At 43.0% G+C, this 15,447-nt stretch overlaps 1 protein-coding gene across 13 annotated transcripts in view; it reads right to left on the bottom strand.

Moving 5' to 3' along the window:
• The window catches only part of LOC118512622 (transient receptor potential-gamma protein), an 87,835-nt gene extending 83,609 nt beyond the window's left edge, over positions 1-4,226 (bottom strand). For 6 of the 13 annotated variants that reach the window (XM_036057307.1, XM_036057317.1, XM_036057305.1 and 3 more), the window contains exon 1: positions 4,077-4,220. The gene's annotated coding sequence lies outside the window, so the exon portion shown is untranslated. Of the gene's footprint in view, positions 1-1,348; positions 1,945-4,062 lie in introns of those variants that run through there. The other 7 variants (XM_036057308.1, XM_036057306.1, XM_036057313.1 and 4 more) reach the window with 5 other exon arrangements.
• Between the last annotated feature and the right edge of the window lie 11,221 nt (positions 4,227-15,447).

Raw genomic sequence — 15,447 nt, 5'->3', positions numbered from 1 at the left:
CCTCTCTTACCCTCTCTCTCTCTCACTCGAGATGAGTGTTCCGGTGCGTACCAGTCGTACGCCGGCCAGCTTTTCCACAACACGGGGCCCCGGCAATTTATTGCCGATTAATTAAGCGAATGATTTATTTCGTTTCGTGAGTGTGGATCGCGGCCACGTTTACGCCGTTTGCGATCCAGAGTCCAGCATGTACAAGCACCAAGAAGAAATGGGTTCCCCCCTTCCCTTCCCTCCTGAAAGTATAATTGAAAATGAAGTGGTGGGAAAAGTACAACCCAAGCACACTTGAACGAATTTAATCTCGTTTGATCTGATGTTTGAAGGAAAATTTATCATTAAAATCCATCACAAAAGACACGCGGTTGGATAGGCAGTGCTGCTCGCCTTTTTAAAGTGGCACACACATACACACTGGGAAAAACACACTCACCCACACTTTTACCAGTTTGCGTCAGGGCGGCAAACACGAGACACAATTTCACTTGTGCCGCGAAATGGCAAAACACTTGAAACAAATCCATTCCCAACCATCAAACCGGGTACGGATGGATGCCAACGCCGTTTGTGCAAACAAAACGCTGCCTCGGCCACGCTCCAGTTGTGCTTCGCGATGTTGAGCGTTGAAACAGGGAACCCCCCTATTTCCCTCCCACCCATATCTCTCGAGCCAGGCCGGGCCGAAGGTGAACAGATTATTCGTACCACCTTCTGTCTCGCTAATCCGTCTGTACAAACAGAAAAGGTGTGCGTTGTCGCTCAGGAATGCACACAAACAAGGAGGGGGGGGGGCGGGGGGGGCTCCAGCTTTCCTGCCCCTCTCCAGCTCCTTTCCCCTCCAACAGAGAGGTTGGTAAACCACCATTACGAGGAAGCTAATATTTTATCAGTAATTATCATCGAAACAGGCGCACAAACAGACGAGAGTTCAAGGGGGCTGAACGGTTTTGTGCAAAATGCTGCTGCTGCTGCTACCATCACCGCTGCCACTGGCAGAGCAGATGTGCTCATAAAATACGAACCCCGAGAAAAGCGAGCGAACGGGCAATAAAAAGCGGGACACCCACCCACCCAACCCCAGCACGCCAACTCGCTCCTGGGAAGCTTGCAATTTGTGGAGGTCAAACCCATCACACGGTATCGACGGGACTGCGTTTGTTATCGTGTAGATTATGGAAGGAAAGGAAATCCACCAGGAAGGAAGTGGTGGGAAAATGCGAGGTTTCCCCGGTCGAGATATTAATCACGCACCACGCGTACCACACATGCGGCAAATGGCTGGCAAACCGAGAAGAAAACAGGAACACTTTTCCCACCCACAGTGCCCGGCACCACTAACACTAGCACATACCTGTTTGCTGTCTGCCTCCTATTCCGTCCGGTTCCAGGAAAAAAATACCGAGGATGCTGCTAATTACCATGCCAGTTCCCGTTGCATCCATTCGTTCGATTTGAATTTTTCGGGTAAAACGGCTTTAATCAGGTGTCCTTGCTTTTAATAGCCGCTTTCTTTCGATTTGATTCACGAAGGTTTTTGGAATCGAAGCGCGGATGGGGTGGGAATAATTCGGAACGTTTCCGTAGCACGTAACACTAAACACACAAACAACATACAACGCTCTTGAACGGCACACACACACACGCGAGCCCGCACCGTTTCTATCTCACTAGTGGAAAAATTCCATTCTTTTCCGCCGTTTTCCTGTTTTTTTTCCACGACCTTACTACGTGTTCGACGTGCGTGTTTATGTTGTGTGTGTGTGTGTGCGTGCTTTATTTCGGGGTGTTTGTTATACTTTCGCCTTTCCACTTCCGCTCACACTCCAATTTATCCACGTGACAATTAATTTCAACCACTTGTTTCACACCTACTTAATGCGATAATCATCTGTTCGGTTATGTATTTGTTTTTCCTTCCCTCTTTTTCTTTAGTTCTCTTTGCTTATCCTATTTAGCGAAGGGTTTACACATCACTTTTTCATTGTTATTACCTGATATTTGTTTACATTTATATTTTATATCTTTTTTTCAACTTTGTGTTGCAAATAGAAAATCTTGAGCTTTTTCTCTCTTATGTTTCGATCCCTTTAGTTGTGTTTTTAAATAACTATTTTTTTCTCTTTTGTTCACTTGTTTGATTTTTTTATAATTTAATGTTGTAAAAACTAAGTTTTGAAAATTCTTCCAAATACAAATGAAAATTTTATTTTCATATTTACTTTTTGTATATTTACTTAAGTCATTCGGTTTAGCAACTTTGTTTTTTTCTGTCATTTTTCACTTTTTGTTTAATTTCTTTTATGACAACGAAGTTGCAGCAAATTTTTTTACAATTTGACACTTTAAAATTCTATTTTGCTGAAATTAATTTTTTTAAAGCAATTGTTGTTTTTTCTATATGTTTCAATTATTCAAAAATCAGATTAAGTTTGCTTGGTCACAATAATTAAATTAAACCTCAAAGCATCAAAATCAAATCACTCCAAAGGACTCACATTTTGCAAATCACGCTGATACTAACAAGCTGAAGAACAACAAAGGAGAACGGATGAAATCGTTTGGAAGAGATGCAAAATCAGCATCCTCCAGACTTCCCTATTCCAGCGACGCTTTACTTTTCTCATCATTCGTCCCACCTCTTCAACCACAAGTCACGCCACGGATGCACGTTATTGATTAATTACCTATTTATGTAGCGAACGCGCTCATCATTGTGAAGCATTTATCAGCATCACAACTCTTGCGATCTGCGCATCTTAACGAATCCTTTTCAAGTAAGACGAGCGGTCGCGATTGCTTGGTTGCTTACAATTTATTTTGCCTTATCCTTAAGCTATCGCTACGGCCCGCTTACATTAGGCACGTAGTGAATTTCCCGGAAGCGGATAGAACACAAGCCTGCGTGAATACTGTACTGTCTGCCTTGTGGCAACACCTACTTGACTCCGATGAAAATAGCTCAATCAAACCTTCGACCCGTACATGTTTACCCTTCGGCCTCAATCAAACGTCACGAAATATATTGGCTCTAAAGCAAGTACGGGATTCTCACACACGAATGAGCTGGAGGAAAAAGAATATATCACATCCTACCCACACACACACACACGCACTATGCTCTCACACCTTGGACACAATTGTTTCGGTGTTTGGAAGGAAATAAGATCAACGTGCATCCTTGACAGCGTCAGGCAGTTCCGTACAGCCCGCTGGTATTCCAATTTTCGCAAGGTTAATCATCCCGCACCCGTCGTTGGCCGTCGATACACTCCAGCATCCGATCGTTACCGGGAGTTTTTCGTCTTCTTCAAACGCCCGTGTCTTCCTTTCCTATCACTATCATTGTTTATCCCTCGGCATGGCTGTGACTTGTGAGCAAAAGCTGAACCAAAACCCATCCGACGTACATTTACTCTAAAGGAACCCTGATTTATTACATTGCACCATCACGCGCCAAAATCTCTATCCGTCGCTACGATCCGTATTTTATTTTCATCACCCGGAGTAATATTTTTGTCAACACAAAACACGAACCACGGCACATGGGACAGGGGGTTAACAAATAATCCAACGATTGCAAAAATGTTTCACAAAACTAATCTATACACACATACACTTACTGCCCTTCGGGGCACGCAGAACACACAGAACTTTGGCGGACAGATAGGGGTCTAAAAGCTCACGGATGGAGACACGGAATCGACTGCTAAAGAAAATACGCTACACGCTGAAGGAAACATTTTAATTTACGTCTACATCTTACAAACCAAGCGCTCGCTCGCGCGACGATGCTTCCGTTTTCTTGCCTCCGTGTTTTTATTTATGAGAGGAAAATAGCTTGCAATCAATCTGCTCGGTTGCACGCTGGTTGAATGGACAATTTTCACTGAACTGAGAACGATGGTGATGATTGCTTTGAATTTGATGAGAAATTTTTTAAAGCCATGAAGATAAGGTAAAATCCCCCTTTAAAAAAACTCGTTTTAAGAGGTCTTTCACAAAGCACTTTTCTTCTATTCCGTTGTCACATTTGAAACCATTTCTATATTACACTCAATTACATACGTTAAACTCGTTACCTAGGTTCCACTTTTCTCCTGCTCTAGTTCACCAAACCGATTGCGAACCAATTGCCCTAACCCTATCGGAAAGGGGTGCAGTTACACATGTACCAGCCGTACCAGATACTCAACGCGTATTTTCACGTCCAGCGTCGTACGCGAATGCTCCGAGACTGACTTTTCCCGAACGGCGCTAGACCCGACGAGCGCCCCGATTGAGTCGACTGTGAAGTGAATTCTTGCCGAAGCAAAAAATGTGCCTGTAGTGGTAGCTTATGGTCGTGCGTATATTATAACGCTGTAACAGCCCAGTACAAGCAGGTAAAGTATGTGTGTGCGTAGTAAATTAAATGAAAATTTTAATAGAAAATTTATTTTTCACACTTTGAGGTTCAAAAGATGCACTAAAAACAAAAGATTTTATTATTGTTCGATGGGGAAAAACAAATCGAAATTGGATTTAATTTTACCACACACACCACGATACCGCCGGACACAAACCAACACACCGAACCGAACGGTGTGGTGTACGTTTTGCCAAAAACCGGCGGGAAAACTCATCCATAGCCGTACACGTGGTCTCGAAACCCGAAGCGCGACCACCCGAACCCGACACGAACACACCAAATTCACCACGACGATAGTGACCGTCGTTGGCTTATCACACCAGCCTAACAAAACACCAGGCGCCTCCACCATGAACCTCGATGGAGACGCCCGATCTTTTGTACGCGACACATGGAGAACGGGAGGGAATGAAGGAGCGAGAGAGATAGAAAATACAAAACAAAGTTTAAGAGGAGCGTCAACAACAAGAAAAATAGTGAAACACAAATGGAACCCAACGAGACGATGATATTTCCACAGCCGGAATCGTAATGCAACGTAGTATTTCTGGTGCAACGCATTTTCCACCCCGTAGACATACACATTCACACATGATGGGAATTTTTTTCTTTGCTTTGCCCGTTTTTTTTTCAACCGTCTGATGACCGTGATTCTAGGTGGTGCTGCAAGAAGCAGGAAAAATCACACGCGTTTACGTGTGTTGTTGCGTCTGTACACTGGAGGTTCGACATTGAAGTGCATGAAGTTTACTGATTTATTTACGTTGCACCCGCAAACGGATCTTTTTTTCTGGCCGAGGGAAAATACGAAAAAAAAAACTCATAAATACACTCACACACACACACACACTTCTGGTCTGCTTTTTGTAACGTTCCAAATATGATTTACCAACCGGATTCGGTTTGATGGGCACCGGTACAAGAAACGAATGCAGCACTGACATTGCTTTCCATACCCTCTTTTCTCACCGCCAGTTCCCCTTCCAATTTGCATCGGGAAAGGGCCAATCAAGCGGTGTACATTTTTCTATGCGCCAGGATCAACAGTTACAACGGCCGTGGCGGTTGGCGTCCGGTTGTCGTAAGCGAAAATCGAATCGTCCGGCTCATCAATAATTTCTCCACCGCTTAATACGATCGCAGGTAACAATGTTTCCAACTCGGGCCGACCGGTAGTTAAAACTGTGTACGGTACGGATTCTTTTTTTTCCTCAAATTGCTTTCCTTTTTGCAGATTGCAGCAGCGGCTTGCCCTCCACCCCATACACCCGAACCCAGCTAGAAGGGGGCCAAAGTGTTGGAGAAGTTCTATTTTTAAAACCGCAAGAGCAAATCAATCAATACGCGCAGTAGCAATTGGAGAGGGAGGGAGAGAGGGTAAGAAGGCAGAAGAGAGGAGTGATATCACACACACACACCACTCCCTCCCCAACCTTTTCCCGTATGGGGAACAAAATCAATGACCGAACGATTAGCGAATCGATTTAGCGAAGCCATTCCATTTTCCAGTCCATCGACCAGCGTCTTGGAGCCGCAATAGTAGAAGGCTCCCACTTCAACCACGGTGAATCATAATTTCATCTGTGATTGATGTCCATTTTGTGTGCGCAAATAGAAGCTGTAGAATATTTTCGCTCTCACTCTGTCACACACTCGTGTTAACTCCACTTAATGGACATTGTGCATTGTGGGGCAGAAAATCACTTAACTAGCGGACATTTCTTCCACGGACGGTTTCTCTGCTTTATTGCGCTTTGTTGTGAAACCATCTCTACGGAATAAATTGTTTGTCGGGAGCAGATTTTCGCCGCTCACTCTTAGCAGAAGAACGTTGATCTTGTAGCGCTATCGCTTGTCCAGACATTTAAATAAACTATCGGCAGTGGGTTTTTGCTCGTTAGTTTCGTTTTATAACCGTCCAGCAACATCACTCTCGCGCGCTGACAGAGCAGATAAAGCAGTGTGGAGTTCGAATATTTTGATGAAAATGCCCTTCAACGGCTGCATAAATATTTATGCTCGATGAGGTTTGATTTATTATGAACAGGCACCCGGATCCACCTTGCTGGTTAGTTTACGATAAAAAAGTGTGCGGAGTTTTGTTTTTTGAGGTTTTTGTCTGGTCATGCCTTTTTCTTGCCGTTTAAGTTTTTTTAGTACATTTTGTAGAATATTTCTATAATGCAGCAGTTGTCTTTATACCCTACGAATAATAAAGCTTCTTTCTCATTTATTTCATTCATTTAAGCATTATAGATGAAGTAAACAAACAATAATAATGATTTGAAATGATGTGAGGTTGTTCGGCGTCATTTACATTGCATGACCTGTTTCTTCTTCTTTTTTGGCAAAGCCACCGCAAGAAGTCTGGACAAGACTTACAGGTTCCGGTGACTTGATTTTACCCGAAGCTTGATAGTCAGTTCTACATATGGGGAGGCGGTCCGGATGGGATTGGATCCTTGGGCCTCATTAATTTCTCATTTTTAATACAGCTCGATGTGTGGTCAAGGTTTCTAAGCTTCATAAAACATCTAAACAAGGTATTGTAGAGCATGATTTAGTTTATTTTTATCGTATTTTATGGTTTTTATTTGACAGTCTTAATTTTTATGTATGTAATATTTTATGCATTTCTATAAAATAATTATATATTCTTGAGTACAGTTCTTCATATTAATAGAAACCAGTTAAAATATTTGAACAAATTAATCTAAATAATTTTAATTTTAATACACATACACATAGTAGGGAAATGGTTGGTTGGCAGCTAGATTCAAACCTAGCATCAATATTGCATCAAACCAAACGTTAGACTCCTTCCAGAAGCTACCGAAACGCTCGCTTTATAAACGCTCGTACCGTGGCAAAATCTCACCGATTAAACCAACAACATGGCCATAATTTCTGCCTACCGTAACAAACTTTTATCGCCCACCCGCCAACCATCGTTCTTCCCCTACCAGCTTTCCCATGCGATGATTAATTGTTGTTTGGTGTTTCGTGGTGTCCCGAGGTGTCCCGATTCGCTAAAAGTTTTTTTCCCCCGTGCTCTCCCAATGGCCGACCCCAATATCGACCTGCATCCGAGCCAGCAGCCCATAATGCGAGCCCATGAACGATGGTGCTGACAGACCGCGAAATAATCTGCCTGCATCAGCAGTGTGTGATAATTATCCTCTCGGCTGTTGTTGCCACTCTCCGCCATCCAGCATGCCCGCTTTCCCGTAGGTTGGTTAAAAGATAATTTCTTGCCCGATGACACCGGTGGCCGATTTTTCTGCAGCATCCTAAAGCGGAGCAAACGCACGGACGATGTGAACACGCGTTGGCGATTAATGTGTGCGTAACGAGTTGGATTGATTTGATTAATTCAATACGCTAAACGTGACATAATGGTTTCCGGGTAAGGTTTTGACATGGACCGATCGGATCCAACCCCTTTCGCTGGACTGGCTGCCGGAGGGATCTGGGTCGAGCTGGGCAGAAACTGGTTTGATTGATGATCCGCACACCCGAATGGTAAGATGAATTGCAAGATTTAAATGGCTTGCTGTGGCATCCTTCCCGTACAGCATCGTTGTGGGATCGAAACTCGAACCCGAACAACCACAAAAAATTGATTGATTTGGAAAGCTCTTTAAACCGTTCACCGTTCTGCGTTGGGGAAAGCGTGGGAAAAGTGGAGGATTGCCTCGATAGTATTATCTAAAAACTGCATACATTTCACCTTTTGTCGAGGTTGAATGGTACTCGTTGGATTAAAAGTTTGCTGTGCCTTTTTTTCTGGGTCGGACAGACTATGCCTTTTCATTGTCTTGAGTATTTTTTGTGTAGAATGAATGATGAATAGCTTGCTAGGAAATGAGATGCTTTTTGCGTACATTTAATATCAATCTCATTGGATAATGGACAATGATGTGAAGGTGCTTAAAATAATTCGAAAAAGATAAGAAACACACAAGAAGAAGGAGCGAAGAGCAAAAAAAAGAATGAGCTTGCCAACCGATAAGTAAGTAAGTAAGTAAGTAAGTAAGTAAGTAAGTAAGTAAGTAAGTAAGTAAGTAAGTAAGTAAGTAAGTAAGTAAGTAAGTAAGTAAGTAAGTAAGTAAGTAAGTAAGTAAGTAAGTAAGTAAGTAAGTAAGTAAGTAAGTAAGTAAGTAAGTAAGTAAGTAAGTAAGTAAGTAAGTAAGTAAGTAAGTAAGTAAGTAAGTAAGTAAGTAAGTAAGTAAGTAAGTAAGTAAGTAAGTAAGTAAGTAAGTAAGTAAGTAAGTAAGTAAGTAAGTAAGTAAGTAAGTAAGTAAGTAAGTAAGTAAGTAAGTAAGTAAGTAAGTAAGTAAGTAAGTAAGTAAGTAAGTAAGTAAGTAAGTAAGTAAGTAAGTAAGTAAGTAAGTAAGTAAGTAAGTAAGTAAAAGAAACAACAAAAAATTCGTTTATTAATATCCGGTTATTCAATTTCCCTTCTATTATCTCAATGCTATCAATTTTATCGTTATCGTTAATCCCTTCTAAATGACTGCCTTATTTACATGATTTATAGAGCCTCACCACCAAGCTAGACTCCATACAACTTCGGTGCAATGTCCTCTGCCGAGACATTGACTTATGCATACTGAATTCTTGACTTCCGCATAAACGCTGTTTGCCTGCTCTCTTTACATAGCATTAATATTTTATTGCAAAACCAATCACCTTCGACCGATGTGCCCACACTCAACCTCCTGGTAAACTGTTGAACCGATGACATTGCTAATGAAATGCATCAGCCCCGTCCCGTTTCGCGATGCACAATGACCTCTGGGGCAAGTATTAATCGATGCATCTCATCACCGGGCAGAATGATGCCATCGAACCGTTCGCACCGTTGCTGGGCCCGCAGCACGGATATGCAGCAATTGATCCTATTAAAATTATCCCGATTTTCATCGGTCAGCTCAGGCTGACGGGTGTGATGTGTTTTATGATCCATTCGCTGCACCGTAAAGCGCGCGTCATAAATATGAAACGCGCACAAAGCTGTGGCAGGTCATTGTGGTGCAAAACTCGGCTGTTTCATAATTTTAAAATCCTGTGCCTTGAAACTTTGCGAGAGCAATCTTTAGATCGGTCTGTTTTGCTGTGGAGAGCCATCATTATGAGATGGTGATAAAATTTCTTGCTGTGTCCAAGGCCGGAGGATAATATCATTGCCACGTTTACCATGATATCTAAACATAGGGTTTGGAAGCTATATATAGGCTATTGTATCACTTAAACAAGCTGCTTCCAAGTAAGCTTCACGCTTATGGAAGCTTACTCTAATGACAAACCACTGTCAAAGCGCTCTGTGCTGCTGCCATTATCATGGTTAATTTATTTTCCTACATTTTCCACATTTTCTCTCTGTCTTTCGCGTGCGCAAAGCTTCCCTCCATCTCCATCCATTTGTAAGGCTAATCATTTTTCTTCTCCGATGAGCAAATTCATCTAATTTTTCTCCGTTCCCGTCGTCTTAAAGCTCTTCCACGCAAAACGTAACCCAAACCACAGTCTTCCACTTGAGATGTGTGCATGAAGCAGCAACGGGCGTCTCCATCACACCAGGCGCCTCCATCACGCCAGACAACTGTCATCTTGACACCCGTCAAACCGAAAACACTTCCCAAACGCTTCATTTCCCAAAGCCTATTACGCACAACGATAATGACCGGCCGGGCCTGAACTGACCAGAATCGTTTATTTATTGTGCATTCATGTGCAAAAAGCATCGAAGACCCTACCCACAGGGCGCTCTGTGTGTGTGTGAGTGTGTGTGTGTGCAGGAGTATTTGTAGTAAGCGAAACGCAAATGGTTGGTTAGCTTTTTGCTTTTTCCACATTTTTGTCACGTCTGTTCGAACCCAAACACGAACATGAGGATGAGAAATGGATTTTTTTGTTCATAAGCATAACAGAGATAGCGAGGCCGAAATCAACGAAAACTCAAACAAACGCGCTCACCACGCAGAACCACGTTCAGAACGTTCTCACTTTCATGCCTTATTGACCTACATTTTATGCCTAGACGCGAATCCGCGTGTGGCTCTACCGCCGGTGCCCGAAGTAGAAGTAGCGACTGCTTTTTGTTCCCTTTCCTGGCCTTCCTCTATTTCTTTCTGCGTTTTTTTTTCCTCTGGTCATATTCCTGCTGAATGACTCTCATCAGTGGGCAAAGTTCGCACGCTTTGCAAGCTGATACGCGACTTCCGGACGATGGTTTTAGCTCGGTTTGGGCTGACGCTTTATCTAACGGCGTTCCTGCAGCTCGTTCGCTTTGATACGATCGAATTTGTCCGATGCAGAAAAACCGCGACGCTTCACCGTTTGCGCTTCGTTTTATCCGCTTTATCGCTGCTTGGTGATGGTTGCTGAAGCGCCACTGCAGACATGCCGTTGTCCTTGCTCTTCAAACCGAACGCGAGCGCTATAGAAAATCATGCTTTATTCTACTCGACCTCGTTTCGGTTTCCTGTTTGATGGCGTATATTTTCGCTCCCCCATCGAACCATCCGACTGCATTTTATTATGTAACGTTCGGTTCGGAGACGTGTGGGGGAAGGGGGTGGAGGACTGGGTGCTTTAAGGGAGGAGGTTGCATGGGTTAAATGTCAAAAGGAGGAATTGATGAAACGAAACCACTTCCGGGAACCGTTGCATGTGCAGTTAACTGATGTAAAGAGCGCGGAATTAATAATCGATGGTTGACTTAGCTCGTTTAAATCTGGGACGCTTCAGAGAGATCGTTTAATATTAGATGGCATATTTTCATGGCAGCGTAATCTACTTACACGAGAGATAACTTCAGAACATTCGCTTAAAATAGTAGAAATAGTAAATTAGATGAAAAGTTATACATTTTGTCTACTTTATTCGCAAAGATTATTTTATGATTCTATTTTTAGTTTGTATAGTACAAATGATACTTGTTTTATTGACTTTTGATATCTATTTATTTTGTAGTAAAACTTATTGACTTTTTGCTTCTATTAAATTGTTTCTTTTGTCTCGCTTTTTTTTCTTATTTTCTGTCTTACTTCTCTCAGTCCTTTTTTTCATGTCGTGTTTTTCTTTTGCTACTATTAATGATTGCTATTTAGTAATTTCTCTTAACATCTGCCCTTAAACCACTAATTACTCTCCACTAACGAGCGCTGCTGTAACCTTTTTGAGGTTAAGCTGTTTTTTATCTAAGAAAAATTCTAAAAATTGCAGTTTTTCCTCTATTTGAAGAGCGAAACGGTAAAATAACAATGATGGTTTAACCTTTTCCTGTCCATTTAAAAGTATTCGTGCTTAATTTTTATTGCTTCATGGTAGTGCATTTTTACTCCGGCTTTTACTACTGTCCATTCACCTACAAAAAAGCATCCAATTTCGAAACCTTATTTGAAAAACAAAACTTACCTACCCAACCATTACTTTGGTCACAAAACGTGCTGTAGTTATTAAAAGTATAAAAATATTACTCACAAATTGCTGCTCCACTACGCTCCACGGCCATAGCGTGTGCTGACGTGGAGGGAACGTATTTTAAATTAACAAAACACGAACACACACTCGGGCTCGCAGAAGGTACCCACGTCGGTGTGGTGTGTTGATTGCATGCTCGAGTGGATACTACATCCCTGCAATAAACTTATTTATACCATGCCAACTCCCATCGCTTTCGCGCATACACACTTGGAAGAATAAATACATTCAAACAATGCCCAGCGGAGATCGAAGCATTTGGTTTATTGCTCAACCACGAGCTACACGGCTCTTGATGCATTTAAATTACATTTCCGCATTCATTTAAATCCTACTGTTGCCGATAAGGCATATTCAGATGACAACTTACTCGCCTCTTTCAATCTGGAACAACAACAAAAAAACAACACCGATGCACTTTGATTGGATTTATGGTAAAAGTGAAAAGTTTTTCTGCTTTTTTTGGCAAACTTTTGCGCGCTTTTTCCCAAAAAATCAAGTACATTTTAGTTTTTCTGCCACCACAAAAGCTCTTAAGTCAATACGAATCACTCTAACGCGAAAAACAAATCTCATTCTTCAACAGCGCGACTTTCCCCTTGCTGCAACTGCGTCACGGAGATTGTACGTGAAAACATTCCCAACAATGCTTCCGGAAAATCCACACCACAAGACAGGGGATGGGCAAAACGACATTGAAACAAAGCTGTTTCCGACCGGAAAGCAAAAGAAACTGAGATAAACAAAAAACCTTGCCGGAACCAAGATGAGTCGTTCGATTTTCGATCGGTGTGTGTGTGTGTGTGTGTGTGTGTGTGTGTGTGTGAGTGGGCTTCTTCCATCATCCCATCTATCGGATGCAGATCTGCAGCAAACCACGATCCACCGAAAGATAATGGAATATCTTTAGCACACCGAGCACGGAAGACATTGGCAACATCGTCCCTGCCGCTTTCGTGCCGGCTTTCCCTTCCCCTGTTGCTCGATGCACGCCACGAAATGACGACGTCAGCCACAGCGACATCAACGTCAGACGGTTGCTGGAATGGTAGAAAAATGCACCCATCATCACCATCGACGTGCACCGTGCGCGGCAAGCACGGCTCATCGGCTATGCAACCAGGATCAGCAAAGCGGGTAAAACTGATGCGCTGGTAGTTTCTTTTTCTAGATTTTGTTTTTTTTTTTGTTTCGCTCTCAAGAAACGAGCACATCTTGACTGCTGTAAAACCCGTGTCATTTTTTACCCATCCGGGAAAGGAAAACTTGACACAGGAAACATTTCATCAACTCCCGTACCCGGTACGGCGATGATCGGACAGATTTTACATTGAACTTCAACGCAATGCATCAGTCTTCCTTTTCATACACTCACCTCTCCCACCACCTTTGTGTTTGATTAAATTTAGCTAAAAGGAACGATCGATCCCGGTGGTACATAGTTTACACGTACACGCTGACGTGATACGCGGAAAGCGCTTTTAAGAAAAACTTCCTGCAAAGAACACCGGAGGGACCTAAGGAAGAGCAAACAAAAAAAGTAAACGATAAACGACTGAAGATTGTATCGATTTTCGTCTACAACTTTTCTACCCAATTTTTCTGGCTAGTGTCGGTACTCAATATAGAAACACTCGAGCACCACAAACGAGCACAGCAGCTTTACGATAGGAAACACACAAATCTGCGCACCCGCTACGATTGATACTATCAACACGGATTGGGAACCGATAAAGAAAGCTTTACTGGGCAATAGAAACGAGATTGACTGGCTTTCACACTCGCCCGCCTTAAGCACTCCACTTTTACAGACAGAAAAATGATTTGATGCAACTTTTATCACTCGCACAATCAACCAATAAAATGCACCACTTTCGCTTGACAGCCAGATATCGTCGAGATCGATTTGTTCACCAAAAACCCACTCATACCCGAAAGCTGTTTCAAATCAATTATCTGACACAGTGACACACAAAGCGTAAAGTGTGAGTGGTGTCGAAACGTGCCATCCTCCGTGGAGACGCCCAGTGTTTCACGTCCGTGCGCGAGATGGAGACGCCTGGTCGTTGGTAGGATTTGTGTGTGGGGCGCAAACCCATACCAAGCGTTTAGATCTGTTTCCAAACATCAATTGTCTGCTACAAATGGACCGTTTTACTACCTATCCTACCCGAACACTCGAATCCATGGGGCAGTCTGCAGAGGATCAGTGACCCTTATTCGGGTCTCACTGTCCTTCTGTGTAGACATTCCGCTCGTGGTACTTCCCCCGCACGACGTAGACATAAGCTACGCTCGCACACGAGATTAAGCTGTCTTTATTTGTTTCTGCAAACTTCAAACGCTCACAACGCACTTTCACAGTCTCGGGCGGGGGCGCACTACTATTGTCTCCAAAGTTTCGACCACCAGCGCGATAAAGGGAGCAACATTGGGGAGGGCTAACAAAAAAAATCACAACGACAGACGGTCAGTCTCTATAACTTTCCGGACATAGATCGAAAACTTTGCTCGAAATCGAACACCATCGAGGCAATGGCCAAAAAAAAAACGACGTTCGGAATGAAGTTTGTGCCTGGGCAGAACAATAAAGAAAGCTGCAATGAGACATAATTCTAACGCTCGCGGGGAATCATCCGCGTCGTACGTGGAATTTGATCTCTGGCACGTTGTTTGCTTCGCCGGCTCCTCACACATCATCCCGGGCGCTTTGTTCTAACCGTGCCCGTAAAGTTGGGCAAAGTTGTTCATTACAACACGTACAATCGAATACGAGTACGACACGCTTTTAACCTATTATTTTAATGGATCACTCTAGCAAGAAAGCTGCACGAGCTTTCCTTTTGTTGGCGAAATCATATCGAATGACAAACAGTGTCCTGCCCAACTGCACAAACAGACCGAAAATAAACTATCGAAATTGTGACGCAAGTGACAGCAATCATCGCAAGTGAATGAAATGTTTGTTCCCGCACCGGAAGAACGTAGATGTTGCGTTAATTCTTCTTTTTCCCACTCTGGTTTTGGGGATTTTTTTTGTTGTTGTTAGCTTTTGCTCTCGGATCTCGCAAATTTCATTCGACGCCTGTCAGCATTATCCTGACACGGTGACGGTAATCGGTAGTCGAGCCGAACAACAGGCCCCGCTGTCCGAATGATTGATGAGAAATATTAAAATAAATTGATTTCCACACCATCCGTGCTTATGCGCTGCACATCCACCATAACTGTCCTCGACATCGCCACAGCTACAGAAATGAACGGAGAATATGGCACGAAAAACAAAAATCGCTCGGGCACATTAAGCCAAAATCTCCTGCTTACGATGGACACGCTCGGTTCGTGTTGTCCCGCCACTAAGTTGTATTATTATTGTAGACAGGATTTTCGTTTTTCCTGCCTCTTCCCGCTCTCTCTTTTTCTCTCTTCTGGCTTCATAACAAGTGGCGTCATTTTCGATGCGTCATTGATCCATTCGAACCGTTCGAGCGGCTGGGATGTCGCGATGAGTGTCCCCAGCTTTCCTTTTTGTGCATTAGCTTTCAGTGTCAACT

This window comes from Anopheles stephensi, chromosome 3 (genome assembly GCF_013141755.1).
Source record: "Anopheles stephensi strain Indian chromosome 3, UCI_ANSTEP_V1.0, whole genome shotgun sequence".
Lineage (NCBI taxonomy): Eukaryota > Metazoa > Arthropoda > Insecta > Diptera > Culicidae > Anopheles > Anopheles stephensi.
This window is presented reverse-complemented; position numbering and strand designations above follow the sequence as displayed.